This window comes from Chamaea fasciata, unplaced genomic scaffold (genome assembly GCF_029207755.1).
Source record: "Chamaea fasciata isolate MVZ Bird 193981 ecotype frontalis unplaced genomic scaffold, bChaFas1.0.hap1 SCAF_9, whole genome shotgun sequence".
In the NCBI taxonomy this organism is placed as follows: Eukaryota; Metazoa; Chordata; class Aves; order Passeriformes; family Sylviidae; genus Chamaea; species Chamaea fasciata.
This window is the reverse complement of record NW_027094094.1, coordinates 569,872-579,037: the sequence shown is the minus strand read 5'-3', so window position 1 is coordinate 579,037 and position 9,166 is coordinate 569,872.

Genomic DNA, 9,166 nt, shown 5'->3' with positions numbered 1-9,166 from the left:
GTGTCATCCTGGAGTGTCCCCAGGGTGGAGTTAAGGGGATGATGTCCAGCTTTCCCCACTGTGCAGTGAACCCCTGGTGCTCATCAGCCCTGCCAGCTGTGTCACAGCGCCCTGAGACCTGCTGGCCCTGTCCCCTGCCCCATGGAGGGCACAGAGTGGCACTGCCAGCTGTGTCACAGCGCCCTGAGACCTGCTGGCCCTGTCCCCTGCTCCATGGAGGGCACAGAGTGGCACTGCCAGCTGTGTCACAGCACACACAGACCTGCTGGCCTTGCCCTGTCCCCCATGGGGGGCACACAGTGGCACTGCCAGCTGTGTCACAGCACACACAGACCTGCTGGCCTTGCCCTGTCCCCCATGGGGGGCACAGAGTGGCACTGCCAGCTGTGTCACAGCACACACACACCTGCTGGCCCTGTCCCCTGCCCCATGGAGGGCACAGAGTGGCACTGCCAGCTGTGTCACAGCACACACAGACCTGCTGGCCCTGTCCCCTGCCCCATGGAGGGCACAGAGTGGCACTGCCAGCTGTGTCACAGCACGCACAGACCTGCTGGCCCTGTCCCCTGCCCCATGGAGGGCACAGAGTGGCACTGCCAGCTGTGTCACAGCACACACACACCTGCTGGCCCTGTCCCCTGCCCCATGGAGGGCACAGAGTGGCACTGCCAGCTGTGTCACAGCACACACACACCTGCTGGCCCTGTCCCCTGCCCCATGGAGGGCACAGAGTGGCACTGCCAGCTGTGTCACAGCACGCACAGACCTGCTGGCCCTGTCCCCTGCCCCCCATGGGGGACACAGAGTGGCACTCGTGCCCTCCCTATTGCCCTGCTCTGCTCCTTGGGGCTGATGGGGGAGGCAGTACCTGTGTCCACGCCAGAAACGTTCCCTGTCCTCCCCTGCCGGCTGCGGCGTCCAGGCAGGGCTCCGGTGTCCCCACACCTGGGCGTGTGACATTCCTGACATTGCTGTGCCCCGTGGAGAGCAAACAACGGGCTGTTCCTGCCCCGGGCCCTGCTGCCGAGGGCTCAGGGAAATGCCGGCAGGATTCCAAAGCTGGCTTGTGCCAGGGCTGGGCAGGGACCCTCCTCCAGAGAGCACTGAAAGGTTCCTGTGCCAGGTGTCCTTGTTTTTCCCGTGTCCCCTGTGATGCCCGTTGGTCTGACAGCTGTCTGTCTGTCTGTCTGTCCTAACACCAGCCTGAAGAGCAAAACGGAGGAGTGACATTTCAGTGCTGCAGGTGAGTCACTGGAGTTTTGACACTTGACTAAGATCTGCCACGGAGAGTTCCAGCGCAAACACGGGCACAGAGAAGAGGGTGCTGGGGAGGCAGGTGAGCGCAGGGACACGGGCCCTGCTCGGGCTCAGCAGCTCAGGGCCAGAGGTGGCGCAAAGCCCAGCCTCAGCAAAGCCCAGCCCAGCTGTGGGGCTGTGTGGGGGCTGCCGGAGCTGCCCCACGGCTCCTCGCTGAAGAGGTGACTCAGGTTTTGGCAAGGCTGAAAGGATGAATCTCGTGGCAAAGTGCTCCTTGGCCGTCGTGCAGATAAATGAAAACAATTTCTCTGCAAGTGCAAATGCGTAAGCCAAGAGTACAGCGATGGCTCATTTCTTACCTGGTTTAAAAAAGCTAATGTGGAAGATCCTAAACACCACTTTTAGTAACATGAGGTTGGAATGGCTTCGTTCAGCTTTTACTCTGCCAGAGTAAAAGCTGCATGGGGTTAAAAACCTGACTGTAACACTCAGGAATGGTGAGTGGTCTGCAGCATTCCCTGTGCTTCCCATCCAGTGGCACCCCCCGCCACGGGCAGGACACCTTCCTCCGGCCCAGGTTTCTGCACGTCTCACCCACCTGGCCTGGGACACTCGCAGGGATCCAGGGGCAGCCACAGTTTCCCTGGGCAGGGCCTGCCCCCCTCACGGGGCAGAATTCCCAGTACCCCGTGTGACCCTGCCCTCTGCCAGGGTGAAGCCATTCCCCCCGTCCTGTCCTGCCTGTCCAAAGTCTCTCACCACTATTCAATACCAAACCAGTCACTATTTCTGTAATGAGGCTCTTTGCTTTATCTAAACCTGTAGACTAAATTTTGGAGTGGTGGTGGGCAAACCATTGCAGCACCTGCTTCTGTCCAAACCTGTGATGTTTCCCTAAAGCTTCTCCTCTTGCCTCTCTTCCAGGTTTCTGTTCTCTGTCCCCTCTTTGGGCACTTCCCAGGGATCCTGGGAAGCAGTTTTGCATTGATCTGTCCTCCTCTCCTGGCTGTAGCCTCCCTGCAGGAATCCTTCCTGAGGCTGAAGTGTTCCTCCGTGAGAAAACGGAGCTTTAAATGTGAAAATAGCTTTATCCTGGCAAAAGAGATACCTGTCCTTCTATAACACGGGAATTTTCTTATTTTGCTAGATCTTCAGAATACTTACTGTCGGGTTTTTTATTCCTGCCTGTAGCAGAGGATTCCAAGCAGCCTCAGTGTGTTTTCCTCTGTGTCTCAGGATTCATGGCGCTGCTGTTAGACCAGGGAGCCACCCCAAGCACCAGTAGCCAGGTGGGACCTGGGGTCCCCTGCCCCACACCTTGCCCACCCCTCAGCAGGGACCCCGAGGCCGGGGACCATCACTGAGTGCCCTGTTCCCACAGCCTGGTGCCCATCCCTGCCTGCATCCCACAGGGTCCAGCTGAGGCTGCTGCACGGCCCTGCTCTCCCTGCAGCTGATCCACGTGTCTGTGCCTCCAACCTGACCTCTGCCCGCACAGGAGGGACCCCTGGACACAGGGAATGGGGCTGAGCATCCCAGGAGGGACCCCTGGACACAGGGAATGGGGCTGAGCATCCCAGGAGGGACCCCCTGGACACAGGGAATGGGGCTGAGCATCCCAGGAGGGATCCCTTGGACACAGGGAATGGGGCTGAGCATCCCAGGAGGGACCCCTGGACACAGGGAATGGGGCTGAGCATCTCAGGAGGGATCCCTTGGACACAGGAATGGGGCTGAGCATCTCAGGAGGGATCCCCTGGACACAGGGAATGGGGCTGAGCATCTCAGGAGGGATCCCCTGGACACAGGGAATGGGGCTGAGCATCCCAGGAGGGATCCCCTGGACACAGGGATGGGGCTGAGCATCCCAGGAGGGATCGCCTGGACACAGGGAATGGGGCTGAGCATCCCAGGAGGGATCCCCTGGACACAGGGATGGGGCTGAGCATCCCAGGAGGGATCCCCTGGACACAGGGAATGGGGCTGAGCATCTCAGGAGGGATCCCCTGGGCACAGGAATGGGGCTGAGCATCCCAGGGAGTCAGGCTTGGGTGCCCAGCTCTGCAGGGTGGCTCAGGCAGGCACCACTACAGGGCAGCTTCCTTTAATCCAGTCAAATGTCTGTCGTGTATGGAAAAGACTTCCTTGCTCCTGAACTCTTGTCTTCTGAAGTGCATCTTATAAAACACCAAGTGGGGCAAGTTGTTTTTGAGGCGGGTTTCTGAGGGAAAGCACACAGAGTGCCCAGCTGGTTTGCATTAGACACCAAATCCTGGAGCATTTGGCTTTGATCGGCGTGGCCCAGCACGGCTCGAGGCAGCTGCAGCAGGGAATGCTGAGGGCAGCTGTGGAGCAGCCCCCGTGCTGCCTCCAGACACGGAAAGGGCTGGTTCTCCTGCTGAAAGCCCCTGGTGCCCCTGGGGTGGAGGGAGATGGCACAGGGGACACGGCACTGGTCCCAGGGGCACAGGGGACACAGGGGACACAGCACTGGTCCCAGGGGCACAGGGGACACGGCACTGGTCCCAGGGGCACAGGGGACACAGGGGACACAGCACTGGTCCCAGGGGCACAGGGGACATGGCACTGGTCCCAGGGGCACAGGGGACACAGGGGACACAGCACTGGTCCCAGGGGCACAGGGGACACGGCACTGGTCCCAGGGGCACAGGGTCTGGTCTGTGGGGAGGACAGGGCCCAGCTGTGCCAGGGTGGAGCCACTGTCCCGGGCTCAGCCAGCGGAGCCCATCCCTCTGTGTCTGTTTCCCGGTGTCCAGCCTGGAGCAGGGAAACCTTTGGGGCCAAATCCCCTGAAATACCTCATGTCTCCTGTGTGCTTTTGCCCCCCGTGGGGTGGAGGGCTGTCCCAAGGGCTCGCCAGGGACACCGTGGGACACCCTTGGCCGGAATGGGGCTGCGCTGCCCTGCTGGCACAGCTGGCACGGGGATGGCACACCGCGTCACTCGGTGCGAAGGTGGCTCTCCTGGCGGAGAGGCTGGGGCTGGGCACAGGGCTGCTCTCAGGAGAGCAGGGGGACGGGCACGGTGGGACCGGGGGTGCCAGCCCTGTGTCCCCACAGGCACAGGGGACCTGGAGCTCACTCCCGGCTGGGAACTCGCTCTGGCTCTGCGGCTCCCGGCTGCCTGGGGGCGGCGATCCTGCCTGCTGTGGTTCCGCTCATGACTCTTCCCCCACGCCAGCATTCTGCTGCACGCTGCCGGGAGCTGGGAGGGTTCGGCGGGGTTTAATTTGCTGCTGGGGGTGAGCTAATGAGGGCTGCGGGTCAGGCTCCGCTGGTCGGAGCTCCGTCACCTCCTGCCACCGCCCGGCACCGGTGGTACCGGGGGACCCAGGGTGCTGCGGGCACAGGCACCGAGACCTGTGAGGTAGAACTAGGAAGCCTCATGTTACTGCAGCCTCTCCAAACCCTAATTATTTCTCATTTCCACGGCTGAACCTCTGTTGCTAAAGCAGAGCTGCGTTTTGCCAGCGGCGCGGAGGCTCGGCCCGTGAGTCACGGCGCTGGGAATTACTCACCGCCTGCTGACACACAGTAGGCTGAGAAATGCTCGGTGCAGTGGATAATTTTGGAATCTGGGTCTCTTCCCTGGCAGGAGAGGGTGTGAGCGTGCGGGGGTTCAAAGGCGTTATGTGGGTGCCCGCTGGTCTCCCGAGGGGGTCCTGGCACATCAAAATCCCAGAGCCCGTGCTGCTTTCCCCAGTCGCATCCGCGGGGGGATCTCAGGGTGCGAGGATGTTTTCAGTTCGGAAATAACTCAGTGTGAGTCCGTGCTGAATTAGATGGGTCAGGTAATGGCCCAGGTGAGAGGGGGTTTGGGGAGGACAGGGTTCACTTTGGGAACATGAAATGTTGAAGTTGGTAATGGGGGAGCGCAAAAGTGAGTTTGGGGTGGGATTCTTGGGGATGCCCTATGCAGCGCCTGGAGATGGACTCGATGATCCTTGCAGCTCTCATCCAATGCAGGAGATTCCATGAGTTCTGTAGTTTTTAGCTTTTCTCTGGAGTCGATGTTCTCTCCTGAACTCCCCCAAAAAGGTGTCTGAGGAAACAAGATCACACACGTTCTCTGTGAAACGTCCATGTTCCCCCTGGAAAACATGATGGGATCGTGAACCCAAAATCCCTGAAGTGTCCCTGGCCAGGCACACGTCCCTGTGGGCAGCACCTGCCAGGCCCTGGCAGCCACAGGGCGATGCCCTGGGCAGCTGTCAAACTGCAGGACCTTGCAGGACCTTTCTGGGATGGTGGGAGGCATTTCCTGGGGCAGCAGCAGGGAATTATTCCTGCTGCTATAATGATTTTTATCCTTCTTTTTATTATGGCTTGTGTGTGTGCGCACCAGAAGCTTCCTCAGCATTTTCCCAAGTGGTTGTTCCCACCACGGCTCGAACTAACAAAGTTTATTACAATTTCCAGGTAATTTTTCTCCCTGGTGCCAGACGCTGTCAGCTGCTGATTTGTGCTGCCAGCTCAGCCTCAGGGGATGGTCCCTGACACATGAAACAGCCCTTGGTATGATAATTGCAGCAATTGCAAGAAACAGGAGTAGGGGTCTGGGCGAGAATTGCCGTTGGGAACATCTGTTTCACCTTTCTGTCTGTGACCTCTTTCTGAGAGCACCTTTGCAGCTGAAAGAACAAAGCCTGTTCCATATAACCCAGTCCTGGAGTGACTCACAAACGGCTGCGAGAGCTGCACAAGTGCAACTTCTCCGGAACAAATGGGGGCAAGGGGTTGTCAGGCCTTGGCAGGGGCTGCCCACGGAGGTGATGGAGTCCCCTTCCCTGCAGGAGTGGACATGGCACTGAGATCCCTGCTCTGAGCGCCAAGGAGGGGATCAGTCACAGGATGGACTCTGGTGTTGGAGCTCCTGTCCAGCCCCAGTGATTCTGGGATTCTGAGAGAGCTCCCCAGCCTGTGTGTGCCCCCCTCTGCTCACAGGCTGGGGACACCAATTCCTGAGTCTCGTGGAGCTGTGGCTGCAGCAGGTTTGTTGTGTTCAGAGACCTGGAACCCGTGACACTCCCAAGGGAAGGGCCCAGCCCCACCTCTCCTCTGCAGACCCTGGCTGGCTGTGATCAGAGCCAGCACACTGGAGCCAAAGGAGCCAAATTTGGCTGCGTGGTGCAGCGGGGAGGGGGGTGAGGCACGGGGAGCCCTGTGCCCCAGCCCCATGTGTGTGCAGGGGCTGCCCCTGCCCAGCAGCCCTGTGTGGGGAGAAACCCACAGCTCCTGGGCACAAAGCCGTGTCCCCTCCTTCGTGCAGGCTGCAGAAGGCGCTGGAGGGAAGCTGGTGCCTGGCTGAATTAAACCTGGTCCCTAACTCTGGTCTCTGCTGTGCCTGGGCCCAGCCTCATTGCAGTGCTCTCAGCAGGGCAGCTCTGCACCCCGATTTAACTCCTCCTTGTTCCAAGGTTAAACTGTTCTCTCTGTGACAGCTGTTAATTAGCAGCTGTAATTAATGGGTTCCCAACCCCCCTCTGCTGCAGATCCTGGGGCTGAATTACGGCCAGCAGCTCAGAGCAGCTCCTTGCACGGGGGTGATGGATGCTCCTCCTTGGGTGGTGCCACCAGCCTTTCCTTTGTCAGGAACCACCAATGTCTCTCTGGGAAGCGTGGAGCAGCATTCTGTTTAGAAAAGCATTTTTTGTGCAGGGCTTTGGGCTTTTCCCTTTGCTCCAAGTCAGCAAACAGAGCTGCCGCTCAGCAGTGCTGCCCTTGCAAAACAGGTCCCGTGGCCTCTGCACGGGGGTACAAGTGGCCGTGGCCAGGAGTCAGGGCCTCCCTCCTTCGGGAATTTCCAGGTCATTGCAGTAACCATTCCTTCTGGAAGTACTCTGTACCTGCTGCGGAAGAATAACTCAGACACGTTTCACACCAAAATGGGTCACCCAGACTGCTCTTCTGCTGCTTTGGGTGGAGCTGAATGCAGAATGAGCAGTGCTCGGGGCAAGGGACACAGGCACAGACAGCCCCGTGCCAGCCCAGGGGACACACGGGCACAGACAGCCCTGTGTCAGACCAGGGGACACACGGGCACAGCCCTGTGCCAGCCCAGGGGACACACGGGCACAGACAGCCCTGTGTCAGCCCAGGGGACACACGGGCACAGACAGCCCTGTGTCAGACCAGGGAACACACGGGCACAGCCCTGTGCCAGCCCAGGGGACACACGGGCACAGACAGCCCTGTGTCAGACCAGGGGACACACGGGCACAGACAGCCCTGTGTCAGACCAGGGGACACACGGGCACAGACAGCCCTGTGTCAGACCAGGGGACACACGGGCACAGCCCTGTGTCAGACCAGGGGACACACGGGCACAGACAGCCCCGTGCCAGCCCAGAGGACACACGGGCACAGATAGCCCAGGGGACACACGGGCACAGACAGCCCTGTGCCAGCCCAGGGGACACACGGGCACAGACAGCCCTGTGTCAGACCAGGGGACACACGGGCACAGACAGCCCTGTGTCAGACCAGGGAACACACGGGCACAGACAGCCCTGTGTCAGACCAGGGGACACACAGGCACAGACAGCCCTGTGTCAGACCAGGGAACACACGGGCACAGACAGCCCTGTGTCAGACCAGGGGACACACGGGCACAGACAGCCCTGTGTCAGACCAGGGAACACACGGGCACAGACAGCCCAGGGGACACACGGGCACAGACAGCCCTGTGTCAGACCAGGGGACACACGGGCACAGACAGCCCAGGGGACACACGGGCACAGACAGCCCTGTGTCAGACCAGGGGACACACGGGCACAGACAGCCCAGGGGACACACGGGCACAGACAGCCCTGTGTCAGACCAGGGGACACACGGGCACAGACAGCCCAGGGGACACACGGGCACAGCCCTGTGCCAGCCCAGGGGACACACGGGCACATGTTGCTCAGGGGACACACAGCCCTGTGCCAGCCCAGGGGACAGAGGCACATGCCAGGCGGTCCCCCGGCCCCAGGCCGCTGCCAGGGGCACAGCAGCTCTCAGGGCGGTGGCTGCAGCCGGCCCAGGCGGGAGGGACACGGAGGCGCAGCGGTGACAGCGACAGGAGGGGAAGGGCTGGGACTGCCGGGAACCCGAGGTGCAGGCCGGTCTGCAGAAACCGACCACAAAGAGCAGTGAGGTCATGCCGAGACACATCCCTGAGCAATTGTGCTGGTTTCCTGTCCAGAAAATGTGTTCCTACTGCTCCCATCCGCAGCCGGGGCTGGCAGGAGCCTTGTCCCCTCTGCCAGCGCAGGTCCCAGTGTGACAGGAGCCCTGTCCCCTCTCCCAGCACAGGTCCCAGCGTGACAGGAGCCCTGTCCCCACGGCCAGCACAGGTCCCAGTGTGACATGAGCCCTGTCCCCTCTCCCAGCACAGGTCCCAGTGTGACATGAGCCCTGTCCCCTCTCCCAGCACAGGTCCCAGTGTGACAGGAGCCCTGTCCCCACGGCCAGCACAGGTCCCAGCGTGACAGGAGCCCTGTCCCCTCTGCCAGCACAGGTCCCAGCGTGACAGGAGCCCTGTCCCCACGGCCAGCACAGGTCCCAGCGTGACAGGAGCCCTGTCCCCATGGCCAGCACAGGTCCCAGCGTGACAGGAGCCCTGTCCCCTCTGCCAGCACAGGTCCCAGCGTGACAGGAGCCTTGTCCCCTCTCCCAGCACAGGTCCCAGCGTGACAGGAGCCCTGTCCCCACGGCCAGCACAGGTCCCAGTGTGACAGGAGCCTTGTCCCCTCTCCCAGCACAGGTCCCAGCGTGACAGGAGCCCTGTCCCCACGGCCAGCACAGGTCCCAGCGTGACATGAGCCCTGTCCCCTCTGCCAGCACAGGTCCCAGTGTGACAGGAGCCTTGTCCCCTCTGCCAGCACAGGTCCCAGCGTGACAGGAGC